The sequence below is a fragment of the Lichenostomus cassidix genome, chromosome Z (assembly GCF_008360975.1).
Source record: "Lichenostomus cassidix isolate B80296 chromosome Z, HeHo_3.0, whole genome shotgun sequence".
NCBI lineage: Eukaryota > Metazoa > Chordata > Aves > Passeriformes > Meliphagidae > Lichenostomus > Lichenostomus cassidix.
This window is the reverse complement of record NC_139511.1, coordinates 25,000,183-25,014,471: the sequence shown is the minus strand read 5'-3', so window position 1 is coordinate 25,014,471 and position 14,289 is coordinate 25,000,183.

Below are 14,289 nucleotides of genomic sequence, written 5' to 3'. Positions count from 1 at the left end.
GAAACAATGTGTTTCCTGTTCTAACATACAAGGGAAATATGTAGTAGGTTTTAAATTGGGGATTAAAAAAAACCCAAGAATATGCACACTGCTGTGTCAGAATGCACTTAAGACTTCTTCTCATTTCATGTAAAATATCAAAATTTAATGTTACCATGAAACTTGGCTATACTGTACCTCGTATCGCTGTTCCCATCATGGTGCATATGTGACACTTCTTAAGTGTCATTTGGTTTTGCCAGTTTTAGCAATACACTGACTGTACATCAACATGTTAGATAATTTTCTCTGCTCTTTATTTTTACTTTCATTACTGTTAGTAATGTATTATTTAAGGTTATTTTTGCTGCTGTTGTAAATTCATTGTTTATGTTTCTTATTTACAGAGCTTTTCAAAAGTATCTTTTATTTTTATTGCTACAGCTTCTTTCAGATTTGATGTTATTTTATTTAAATGTGATGTAAATTTCTTTAAATATATTGTTATATATATTATCTGAAAAAGGTTGTCAGTTATTGGCATAAGCAGAAATAAGGCACAAGATGTAGGAGGTCAGACAAGGTGATTTCAAGAGCAGTTATTAAATTACTAACAAAGAAGACAATTGAGGGGAAAGAAAATAATAAGTAATTCCCTTAAAAATTTTTCCTTTTTACAATGATGCATCCTATTAAGTAGGATATTCAATGATCCTTGTTACAGAAATTTGAGCTCCAAGTATATTTTGTTTTGTGGATAGGCAGACAAGATTGCTAAGTTATTAAGACAGGTACAAGGTTATAAAGCAATTATATGGAAAAAGCTGTGTTCTTCTACTTCTGAAAATTAAACTTCTGATTAGTTTAATTGTCCATTTTCGTTGATGAAACATCCTTAACCTTTTACTACAATAAATGTGCACTTATACACCCACACACATGAGTAAGCAGTTCAGAAATAGCAAATGCAAAGAAAGGCAAGAGAGGAGATGAAGGAGCAAAGTGTTTTCATTCCTCATGTTATTTAGTAGATAACATTTTCTTTCTGTTGCTGCATGAGATGGAATTGGAGTTGCCAGCTTCTCTTGTGATGGGTTCTGTTTCAAATCAATTCATAGTTGTCCTAAGGAGAAGTATGGTTGCTAGACACATGAAAAATCTTGGCTCAAAGATGAACCAATGTTACTGATTTGCTAGATTAACATATCAGGATGGAACGAGGGATGAACACAGATGAAAAAGAGTCCCAGGAGTAAAGCTCAGGAAATCTGCTTTACACAGTTTTACAACTACAGTTCTATTAGATGTTTTTACTGTCTATCTCTTGTGAAGATTTCCACTGATATTACTACTGTGTTTGGTATTATCAATATTGCCAATTGATGTTAATTGCTTCTATATTTATGAGCAAATACTTTGCATTTACACAGTTTAGTAAGTGTTCAGAGTCTCTATAAGATCACTTGCCACTCCTGAAAGATGGATGGACTTCACAGTATGTTCAGCAAGAGGCTGAATTCAGAAAGCTGCAGTGGGTTTTGCCTGTGCACCTCCCTACACTAATCTTAGTGCTTTACAGCTTTGTGTGTTCTGTTTACTATTGTCATTACTCTTCCTTGGGGTTTCTGGCTACTATCATCACAGCTCCATGCTTTCATTTTTGGATAGTCAGTTCAGAAGGAATATAAATATGAAGGTACAGAGGCAGGTAAAAGAAGTGATTGCTGATGTGGATAAGATTCCAGCAGGTGACAAATTAAATAAGAGAAATTCAACATGAAAGTAACGTGCTGAAATTCATCTCTGCCTTGGTCTTTTATACTCCTTAGATTTCACCAAAACCGATAGCTTCCACATTCTTTTGCCCTCCTATATTTTGAGGACATTTATGAGAACAAAAGCCAAAAATCAAGAAAGCAGAGAGAGAATATAGCACTGCTGTGGGTTGATAGTGAGTTATACAGCAAGTATCTAGAAACAAAAAAAGTATTGTTTGTGGATTGTTTCATATAACAGTGCTTTGTACAAATCTGAGTCATGGCACTTGAGAGAAAGGGAGGCCACTTAGAAAATTCTTAACACTTAAATAAAAAGACAGCTTTCTCTTGTCTGAATCATCTGAATACAGTTCCTATATTTCAGTCAGATCCACCCAACCCAACTACTTACCAAAGTAAGTGACGTGACCTTTAAGGAAAACACCTTTCATTTCTAAATCTAGAGTGTAAATTGAAAACATAAAGAAGAACAAATGACAGAATTGTCAAAGACAATTCTGTATTTACAAGCAATATGGAAGGATGAGTGAATTGCTGCACTCAGTATATAAGAATAGCTGGTTTAATACCGAAATACTAGTTTGGTAATCGAGCCCTACTAGATGTATTAATACCACTGCTTCAAAGGATGGCCTTCCACATTCTCTTACACCGGTCAAACTGATTTTCAGCAATGGAAATATACATTTGGTGTGTTGGAAGAGTGGTTTATTAGTGGTGATAATGAGTACATATTTCTGTCAACATTAAACACATATAGAAAGTTACAGCATGATAAATATGGTTGTCTAATCTACATAAGATTCCATCAGCATGTTAACACAGTTGCAGACACCTACTATTAGGATGACTACAGTTTGCAATTTAGGCTTTTGCTGTGACTAAAAGAGATACAATTCCCTTCTCTATCCTAATCCACATCATTTTCATTTCTTCTGCTTCTTTATATGGCTTTGGCGTTCTTCCAGTCTTCTCTCAGAATATTAAATTCAATTTCTAACACATTCTTAAAAAAACCTGCTCACATTTTTCAGTTTTATTTTCTTCAGGTTCAGCAACTGAGCTGTTTGAAAACAAGATCTAACAGCTGCCAGAGTCAGTCTGAAAGGAGGCTGGAGTACAAAGCCAGGACATCTCTCCATGAAGCTAGACCACACTCTTCTTATTTCAGCAATGGGAAAACATTGGACTGGGTAGTCGTTCTTCTAGTAGGAAAAACAAAACACAATAGTATCTGAAGGAAATCAAACGAACATCGTTTAAATGCTATCATGCATATTGTGTGGAGGGAGAAGTCAATACACAGTAAATAAATAAATACCTTCTACAATGACACATTAATAATTTTTTGCAACGAGAGTGTGAGTTTTCAATATTTTTGGTCTTTTGCTTTACTTAGAAAATTCTTTTATTATGGTCAACATTTTGGCAGTTGGACTATGAATGTACCTCTTCATGTGGATTTTTGATGCTCTTTATGGAAATTACCACTACATGAAAAAAGATTCCATGCTGCATGTGCAAGTGAACAGTCACAGTTATTAAATTATATTGACTGCCTATCTGTAACTGCAAGATCTAACAAATTTGGACACACAAGATACTTCCATCAGTGTCTACAAAGTTCATCATGTCAATTTTATCTTTTACTTTCCACATAAAGAGGAGATTAGCATAAGTCCACTTAGGAGACTAAATAGAGTTTTAATGTTATACATCAATTCCTGTATTTTGTCCAAGCCTGAGTCACTCTGAATTTTAAAACTGATAATCTGATGTACAAACAATGACAGTGTCATCACAATTTATTACACATTTCTAGTTCAGAATGTAGTAGATTCATCAGTGAAATAAAATAGCACATTCATAAGACAAATGAGAAAATTCTAAAGTGCACTACATTGGAAAAGCTGGTGGCTTAAGCCTTTATTGTGTCATTACTTAAGCTATTCTAGTTTTCATCAATTTCTGCAGCTGTTGTTCATACTCTCTACTCTTTACCTCTTTGACTTCCACTCATGGCCACCTTCTTGGCACCAAAATATACTTTAGTCAAAACAGTCTTTCTTCTGGGGTTGGGTTTGTTGTTTTAGTCTTCAGTTGTTTTTTGGTTGGGTTTTTTTTTGCATACATACACTAAAATGCATTTTGAAAATTCTTTTCTTGTCTCAGAAACCAGTGGGAATCTTATTATTGACTTAGGTGGACTCAGTCAGATTATAGTCGCTTCAGAGGGACATATGAGAGAACTCATTTAACCACTCTTCTAACTGCAGTGAGAAAATGTCATATGAACTTGCCAAGACCAAACAAAATAGTACATATTTTAGGGAACATTTCAAGGTGCTGTGCATAAACAAAAACTGTAAGAATAACTAAGTTCAGATTACAGCTCTCTCTCAAGAACAGCTTTTGCATGTGTATGGTTTTCCTAAAGCAGTCTTCGTACTGAAATATGTATTTCATAGCACTTGCCAAGGTAGTTCTTTATGTTACTAATATGACTATGTAATCCTAGAGCACTCAGGAATCCTCAAGATAAGCACCATTCATGAGCTTACAGTTACAAATAGACCACAATAGGGAGCAAGAACACAACCACAAAGTAAATTGCCTATAATCATTCAGAAAGTCAGTAGTAAGGATGGGACTTAGATTTGGAAGTCCTTGTTCCCAAATCAATGCATGTCTTCCTCTGTGGATTGCACTGATGTGCCATGTCTTACTCTCATCCAGGGAAGACCTCCTTTCCCCAGATGGCTCAGCAGCACATGACATAGAATAGGTGATACACAAAAGGCATGATAGGCTCTAGGGGAATGGGTTACAACAGCTTGGCACCTTTCCACCTTGGATACAGGGCCACACAGAGTTCAGATAATCACTTGAAAACCTTGCATTATCTTACTGAAATATTCCACGCAGAACAATTCTCTGTCAAATTGGCTTCAGCAGACTCTAGGAGAGCTAGGGTGAGACCTTAAAGCCAACTAAACCTTGACAGGGATCTTGTAACTACATATACAGCTCCCTGTGTGCATTTGTAGCATTTTTCTGTGCCTTAAATGCAACTCCTTCAAGCAAATGTGTATCCATGCTCCTGTGCACTTGTCTGTTATTTTCTCCTTGAGACAAAGCCAGGACTGAAAGTACTGATGTAAGGAGAAATAAACCAGAAGTGCAGCAGAACATTTTTCAAGAAGCAGGTTCCTCACCAACAACCCCCCCCCACTGCCAACAGAAGCAAACTCAGCCAAAGCAGAGCTCTTTCATCCCCACACAGAGATGAGGCACAAGGATTTGAGACTTCAGCAATATTTGCTTATTTTTTTTCCACAGGAAAAAAAATCCCCATTTATTGTTGTGAGAACTAAAAATTCCTTGTGTGTCAGGGTTTTTTATCATGGTATTATATTCAGAAATAGAATTGGGTGTATCTGTTGATCCATTTGAAGCTCACTCTATCTCACAGCTAATGAGAATGCTCTTCTAGGTTTCTATGAAACTCCTTCAGCTTTTACTTATGTTCTGATATCAATTAAAGGGCTTTACAGCTCTCTTAAAAGCACAATTTACCAATAACTCTGCAGAACAGACCTGACAAATTTCTGTCCAAGACAGCAAATATAGATCCTTTGCTTACAGCACTAAGGCAGGTAGACTAACAAAATAGAATTGCTCTTACAGACCCAGGAAAATAAAGAAGAGAGGGGGAGCAAGGAAGGGGAGAGAGGAAGAAAAGAAAAAAGGCAATTAAGCTAATGCACGTTGGGTATCACAAGGTTATAGATATTTCAAGAGCTGAGCAATTTACCGTCTGGAAAGGGAGAAGAGCTCTTGCATAAAATGTCCCCCAGCTCAGATTTATTATGCTTTTACTTGCATTATATGTGATACAATTAGCAGGAGGTGCCAATAAGGCATTCTCTCAAGGACGTGGTCATTTCATACCATCTGTTATTAATTGCATTGTCCTTTCCACAGCTAGATAGAGGGGAAAAAGTTCTCTGAGAACCACCTGCAAATTCTGACTGTATGATGTCTGGAATTTAAAAATATCTAACCAGAGTATGTGGATGGATGAAAGGTACCAGAGAAAAACTGCTGCTCAAAAATGCAAGAAAAATAATCATGAATGTAAGTCCCTAGTGTAATGTATATTAATGTTTTTTTTCAATTTTCAACTACAATGATATCTTCTCTGTTAAAAAAAAAAAAAATTGCAGAAATTAAAAAGGAGCTATTAAACCTCACCACTTAAATATAGCTGTACTGTGTATGGTTTGTTGAAGACATGGTTAGGGTTTTTTTTTTTTTATTTTTACTTGTATGTTCCTTCAGTTTCTCATAAAATCAAAGATAACAAATATTCTCTGCTCTTTTTTTCTTTTTTTTCTGGAGAAAGCATGAAAGAGAAGGTGATGTATAAATTAGACTCTATCTGGACAACATATTTTTATTAGGCTGCTAGTAAAAATACGTTATGGAACTGGGTCAACACTATGTGTGTTGCACCATTTTGGTTACCTGAGAGTGCTGCATCCTCTCCCAGCTCCTTGTGCACCCCCAGCCTCCGAGCAGCAAAAGCCTTGGCTCTGTGTAAGCCCTGCTCAGCAGTAACAAACACATCCCTGTCCCATCAATCCTGTTTCCAGCATAAATCCAAAACACAGGCCCCTAATAGCTGCCATGGAGAAAATCAACTCCATCTCCACAAAATGCAGTACAACATATCACTGTACAAATATGTTAAACAAATTACTATGAGGACATTTTCATTGTTCTGTCGGACTAGATTGCTGGTTATACCCAGGTACACCCATGTACTAAAAGAAAGAAAGCAATCTAATTATTTAATCTAATAATCCATTTGAACAAATAGAAGAAAAAGTAGCCATTTCATGCTGATCTCTGAAGCAGGAAACAAGAGCTTTGACTCTAGTGCACAGTGAAGCCATGCAAAAAAATGTTGTAACAAATAGAGAGGTAGAGGGGTACTAAACACAAGAAAAGCAGGGAAACCAGAAAGCTCAAGCTGAAATCTCACGTGCAGCAGCCTGTGTGGCAGACCCCACAGGGAACAAAAATACAAGCTCCATACAGAGCTTGTGTACCCATCAGTTTCAAAACAGTAGTTTAATTGTAAAATATATTATGAAAATGTGAAATTTCAGATAGAACCAATAAAATTTGGATTGTGCAGTGATATTTTTCAGGATTCTGTTTCTTGAAAGTGCTGAAATCTTTTGAAAGCCATGTTTCAGTGGAAACTGAGGAAGGCTGTCATCAAAATTAGGAGCACAGAGCACACCATCAGAGTAAGACCAAACAAAAGCATTACTAAAGAAAGAAGTGAGACTATGATTGGGTTTAAATCATACATCAAACAAGCAGGCCAAAAGCAGGAATTTAAATTGTATTGTAGATGAAAATATGTGAGACGGGAGGAGGAATTTAAGGAAACAAGATGAAGTTTTTTGACCTACAAGAAAAAAAACAATGCTTTTCATATCTAGAAGTCAATATAAGGGATATTATGAAAGATTATGGTCAAAGAGCTTTATTATAAGGTCTCTACCATCTAAGCATTAACACTCAAAACTGAGATCATGCTTTCAGAACACATTATAAAAATAGGGTTAGTCTGGCTTACAGTTTTAAGTATTAGGGTGTCCAGCTTCCAAACAGTGAGATATTTTCATTTTATGCTAAAACATGCAAAGTCACAAAATCTTCTCCACAGTATATTCTAAAAACTAATATACACAATACCTGATGATTCACCTTTTCAAACATTTGTCCTTTTATTTAAACCTTGAAATTAGGTGCTAGCATAGCTAGCCTTTTGCATATAAAATTTTTATATTCTATGTTCTTTATGTAATGTTTCAAAAGACTAATTTAGGACTTTAAGTTTAGATATCAAATGCTGCAATAGTTAAATTAACTGTATCATATTTCTATACATACATAAATTAATGTTTTTATCCAAAACCATACAATCCTGTGAGATCTTTCCAATATTTTTTACATTAAAAATTATTTGTACTGCTTTCTGATCAGGTCCTGACAGGTCACACAAAACCAGAAAAGGAATTTTGTGTCATCTTCGTACTTTCTATTAAACAAAGGAATTTTTTATACTCTTGCTTCATTTTTCAAGCACAAACAAAACAAAAGAAAACTACTTTATCCTCCTTCAAATCAGGCACTAGTGGTTTTCAGTCCTTCTCAGGGATACACCCTCTTCCACTTTGGAGTTGTTCCCACCCTTATTGTCTTGTTCCATGTACAGCAGGAAGCCTTTTATAGCTAAGTATATTTCTATTTTCATTAATTATTTAATCCCACCAGGCAGGGCTAGCTGGCCTTTCTATCCTTACAATAATCTTAATGCATGCTCTGTATTAGAAGCACACACCAACTTTTCTGTAGCTGGCTTAAACTTGAGTACTATTATGACTGAATTATAAGCTTCCTCCACTCTTGTTCTACATGAACACTAAAAATCTGTAGACACTTTGCTTTGCTTGTTAAAAAATGAGATGTATACATGAAGAGTGTGTAAATATAACACTGCAGACCGAGCTCTGATTACAAAGGTTGTTAGTTATCTCATGACCCTGGCATTGCTAAGAATTTCCTTTGAAATTGAAACCATGATCTCACCATCTGATGTAGAAACCAAAAGAGAAGATTCTCCCCAGCTACCGGCAAAGATTGTTCAACAGACCTGTAAAAATCTACTTATTTTTCCCCCATGTGTGTTTGACAGTCCCAGAGCCCCAGCACCACTACACAAGCACCTGGTGTCCTGGTGGGAGGTGACCTGTGACTGGTGTGCCATGATGAATGGTTATTGGCCCTTCAGGAGGGATAGGCAGGGCAGGAGAGCTTGGATGGTGTCACTGCATAAGGGAGGGTTTGGATTGTGTGGCATTTACAGTTGGCCATGATGCAGCTGAGCACCTCTGGATCAGAATAAGGGGGAAAGCAAATAGAGCAGATGTTTTTGTGGGAATATGTGGTCTCCTGCTCAGCCAGGATGATGCTGCTGATGAATTATTCCACAGTGAATTAAAGGCTATCTCTAGACCACCCTTTGTTGTCCTTATGAGGGATTTTAACTTCCCAGCCATCAACTGGGAGTGTCATACAGGAGACACAAATAGATTCTGGAAATTCCTGAGGCACATTGCAGGTATTGAGGGAGCCCAGAAAGGGCACCCTCCAGATTTGCTGTTTGCAAACAGAGAAAGAAACTGTGGGCAAAACAGTGATTGGTGGTTTTCTTGGTAACAGTGACCATGAAATATTTTAGGTTGGGAATAGGAGCGTAACTTCAACCCTGGATATGGGGAGACCAGAATTCAGGCAGATGAAATAATTACTCAGTAAGGTCCCCTGAGAATCTGGTTTTGAAGGTATTGTTATCCATGAACTCTAGTCACTTTTTCAGAGACATCTGTGAAGACCACAGAAGCAGGCAATTCCACAATGCTGGAAGTCAAGAAAGAGAGGCAGAAGAGTGGCTTGGCTGAGCAGGAAAAGGAAAGTGTATGGACACTGTAAGCAAGGACAGGTGACATGGAAGCGTACACAGACCTTACAGAGAGATCTGGGCAACCAACAGCCACATGAAGTTTAATGAGAGAAACTGACATTTTCTGCACCTGGAAAAGGTCAGTCCTGGCTAGACATAGAAACTAGGGGAAGAGAGGAAGGAAGAGAAGCTCTGTAGAAAGACATCTGGAGGTTTGGGCTGGTTATCTTCAATGCAGCATAAAATTATCCTAGACTGCTTGCTGATTGCTGCACTGCTTTCCCAGAAGATGTCAGGGCAACTGAAGTCCCTGAGGAGGATTATGCCCTATGAGCATGATGCTTCCTGTAATTCTTCATCAGCAGCCTCCCCTTGATTGAGAGGCCTGTAATAAACATGAGCCACAATGATTCTGTTGGTGTCTGGACACTAATATTCATTCATAAATTCTCAACCTGTGCATTACTGTTTTTCATGAACAGCACTGTGTAGACAATCTTTTATTTACTTTTCTTTTGAAATTTAGAGGACAATCCCCCAGCTTTCTTTCCCTGCCTGTCCCTCCTATACTCTTTATAACCATTGATTTCAGCACTCCAATCATGTGATTCATCCTACCAAGTTTCCTAAGGACAAACAAGTCATACTTTCCCATAGTACAGTGGGAAGTCTTACTGTTTCCTCCTTTCTTTGCCTGTATTAGTGTACTACTGTTGAAGATGTCCCTTGAGCAGCATCTGTAAGATGAATGAAACTGCAAGTAAATTGACAAGCTTTCTCTTACGGAAGAACCTACTGCTAAGTCAAGGGGGCTGCTTGAACATGTACTATTAAATTACACATGTTAAATCTCATCACATAATACAGACCTTTAATAATGCCTAATAAATACATATTTCTTACCATTTTGCCTACATATTGCGCTTAAATGCAACAAAATAGCATAAAAACCCCAAGTGTCTGTAGTCAGATCCCATAATGGATCTTGATGTTAAGACATGCCTAGGCTATTCCTCACACATTATTCTTGAGTGCAACTATACATCATCTCTTGAGAAGCCAGCACTTCTGATGAGACTGATTTCTCTTCCATAAAAAATAGATCTTGTAGGCATATCCAGAGATCGATAGCTGCCTCTATCCACTAGACTATAACCTTCTTCTGGAGTATTTAACTCTAAGGCAGCTCCCTAAATTGCAAAAGAGGTCACAAACAAATAAACAGAGACCTATCTTACTAGTTTTGCATTCCCCAAGTTATTTGTAGCCGTATTTTCAGCACTTACTGCAAAACATCCCCATTTGTGCATGGTTTGTTGAAATATGAATGCTATGGAAAGGAGAACTCTTTGGGGAATGCTGTAATCTTTTCTGTGTTCATTGCATGTGGTTCTGACATGGGTAAACTACCAAAGTAAAGAATAGGGAGAATATTTAATGTAAAACCTCCACCAATGTAATACAAAGTCAGAAACACAAACAGCTGAGAAAGCTGTATTAAAACATGTCTATATTTGAATTTAATGTTTATAGAAGATATTGGAGCAGCAGCCCTAGAGATGCGTGGTTTTTATTCAGCCACACCAGGGGAGAGCCCATATGCTTCTTTCTGTTCCATTGAACAAGCAGCAGCAGATGGGCACTTCTTTTTGCCTAAGAAAGCATAGGAAGATCATACTCAAGGGAAATGCAGCTAGATGACTAGATGTTGCTGCATTAAATAAACACCAGCAGACACAGCACATGCTGTAAATCCTGTAGGTATGATCAGTGAGGAATGAAAAATAACAGCTACTGTCTCTTATGGGGGAGGAGGTGGAGCTCAGAAAGCATTGAAGGATGTTCTTAGGTCATGCAGAAAGAAAACCAAGAGAGGCAAAACTCAGAATTTATCTGGCCACTGCTGTAAAGGATAATAAAAAGGGTTTTTATAAATACAATAATAACAAACGAAGGGAAAAGGAAAACCTCCATTCTTTATTGGACAAGGTGGGGAATATAGACACCAAAGATGAAAGAAAGGCTGAAGTACCAGACACATTTTTTTACTCAGTATTCAACACTAAGGCAGGTTATGCTCAGGATAACTGGCCTCCTGAGCTGGTAGATGGGAACAGGGAATAAAACACCCTAAAATCCAGAAAGTAGTAGTTGGTGACATGCCAAGAAAAAGTCTATGGGACTGGATGGAACTCATCCTAGAATGATTAGGAAGTTGGCAGAAGAGCTTGGCAAGCCACTCTCCATCATTTATCATCAGTCCTGGCTAACTGAGGAGGTCCCAGGCAACTGGAGGTTGATGGCAGCCATTCACAAGGTGGGCTGGAAGGAGGATCCAGGGAACTTCAGGCGTGTCAGCCTGACCTTGGTGCCCTTGGTGCCCAGCAAGGTTATGGAGTGGATCATCCTGAGTGTAATAATGTGGCACCCACAGGACAGTTGGCAGATCAGGCCCAGCCAGCACAGATATAACAAAGGCAGGTCCTGCTGGTCCAACCTGATCTCCTTTTGCAGCTAGGTGACCCACCTAGAGGAGGAGGGAAAGCCTGTGAATACTGTCTGTCTGGATTTCAGCAAAGCCTTTGACACCATCTCCTACAGCATTCTCCTGGAAAAGCTGGCTTTCCATGGCCTGGACAGCCTGGCACTCTTTGCTAGGTTAAGAGCTGGGCCCAGAGAGTGGAGGTAAATGGTGCTGCATCCCCAGGGACTAGTGTTGGACCCAGCCCTGTTTAATACCTTCACTGAAGACCTTGACTGGGGGACTGAGTCTACCATTAGCAAATTCATGGACAATACCAAGTTGGATCAGACTGTCCATCTGGAGGGCAGAAAGGCTCTGCAGAAGGACCTGGACAGGCTGGATCGATGGGCCATGAACAATGGCATGAGGTTCAACGAGACTAAGTGCTGGGCACCACATTTTGACTACAGCAAACCTGTGCAGAGCTATAGGCTGGGGACAGAGTGGCTGGAAAACTGTCCAGTGGAAAAAGACCAGGTATGTTGAAGTTTTGCATTTAAAGATGTTTTGGTATCTGCAGACAATCACAGGTGGCTCAGTCTGCTGTTGTCTGTGTAGGGTGCTCACTAAGTAGACCTCTCAATTTCCTTCTCTTTTGACATGTGAGCTGCATGTAACAGTGCTTGCCTCGTGAGGGTATTGGGAAAGGTGTGCTGTGTGCAAATCCTTCTGTGAGAAGACAAAACAGAGTGAGAATCTGATATTGCTGAGCTCGTCCCTTTTTGTATTACCTAACAGCAGTGCATCTTCACAGGCTCTCCTACACAAAACCAAATGTATCAGCTCCATGGAAGAGCTCAGGTAAGCTGAAGAGCTGTAGCCACAAGATGGGATCAGATGGGGAAAATTGCAAAGGTATGAGAGAGAGAAGATTAATACTCTTTCTCAGACAGAGAGCATAAGTCATAAGTTTAGGGTTGTCATGGGAGAACCAACGTCCTGCTTTTCCCATGAAACAGAGACATTCACTGATGCCATGGACTACCTACCTTAAGTTTATAGAAATATATTTTTCATGGAGTATATTACAGAATTTACCCATTATTCATAATGGTTTATCCATGATGGAAGGAAGGGATATAAGGACTGAGCCCCTTCTTGGTTAGGTCAGCATTTTACATAATCTTTTCACACCACCCACTTCTGCCAAGACTCATTTCCTCACCATGGAAGTTTGCATTTAAATATTGATCTGTATGAGGTCTACATTTGGCAGATCATACCTGTCCTGTGGGGCCTATTTAGGGTGAGTCTCAGAAAACATTTTCATTGATTCACATTTTCATTTGCCAAAACCCATTCCATAGCTCTAAACTCTTTCTCCTCAACATGCTCAATGCCTTTGTAATCATGTCAGTTCACCATTAATTTGCACATCCCATTTCTTTCAGTACCTGTGGTCTATCAGATGCTGATTTAACTAACTAAGGTTTTCTGGTAACCTTCTTCATTAGTGTCTCATAAATTTGGTCAAGAAACTAATACCTCTGTCAGCCCATCTAACTCTTCTTCGCTAAATTAATCTCTGGATGATGATGACTGGAATCACAGTTGCCTTCTACCATGTTTCATTAGATCTAAGCTGGGAAAAATTATTTATTGTTCAAATTATATTTGATGTGGTGACTCTATCCAAACCAGGGGGAGGTTCTGTGTTAGAAATTGGGCATATAATACTCCAAGTTGTAAATTTATGCTCAATGCTTGCAATCTAATTTAAAAACAGCAAGCTAATTACTGGTTTTCATCAGTGGTGCTATTAATTAGTATTTGCTCTTTAGTTGGTACCTAACTTAGGAGCACTAAGAGAATTGTGACACGAAGAAAGTTCTAGATTAGTTTCCAAAGTAATCCGTGGAACTGGCAGGTGACGTGGTCCTGGAAAAATTGCCCTGCTGTGCTGTTCTTTCACTCCTGCCTCAGTGTTTCAGCTACATCTGACTGATGAAATGTAGTGTCTAAGCATTTTTTACTATTTGAACAGCTGAGGACTTTGTGTCATAGGATCTGCTTTCCCGTGGTAAGATGTCCTTTTTCTGCTCTGCCTAACAGACTTGTTGATGAGTTCTTTAAGAGTTTTAGTGAGAATAGCCCAATGGAAGGGATCAAAAAGCCCTCAGCAGCTCTAAGTATTGAAGATACCTGCTTATGGAGGGATGTTTTGCCACTTCTGACTGTACCTTAACTTTTTAACCACAGTCACACATAGGGAGGTTTTGCAAATCCACTGGAAATGCTGTGCTCCCCAGAGAAGTTGTGCTAAGGTAATGTCACAGCAAACAAAAAAGATTATTTCCGAATAATAACAAGCATGTTAGGTATTTTGCTTTCAAAAGAATAAAGGGACAATTTTTCTATGAGAAGCACAATGATACACTGCAATAAGATTTGCCAGTTTAGTTTTTATTTCTCCCCATGAAGAATCTTGCAAGATAACTACAGTTTATCAGTTGCAAAACTCGTTC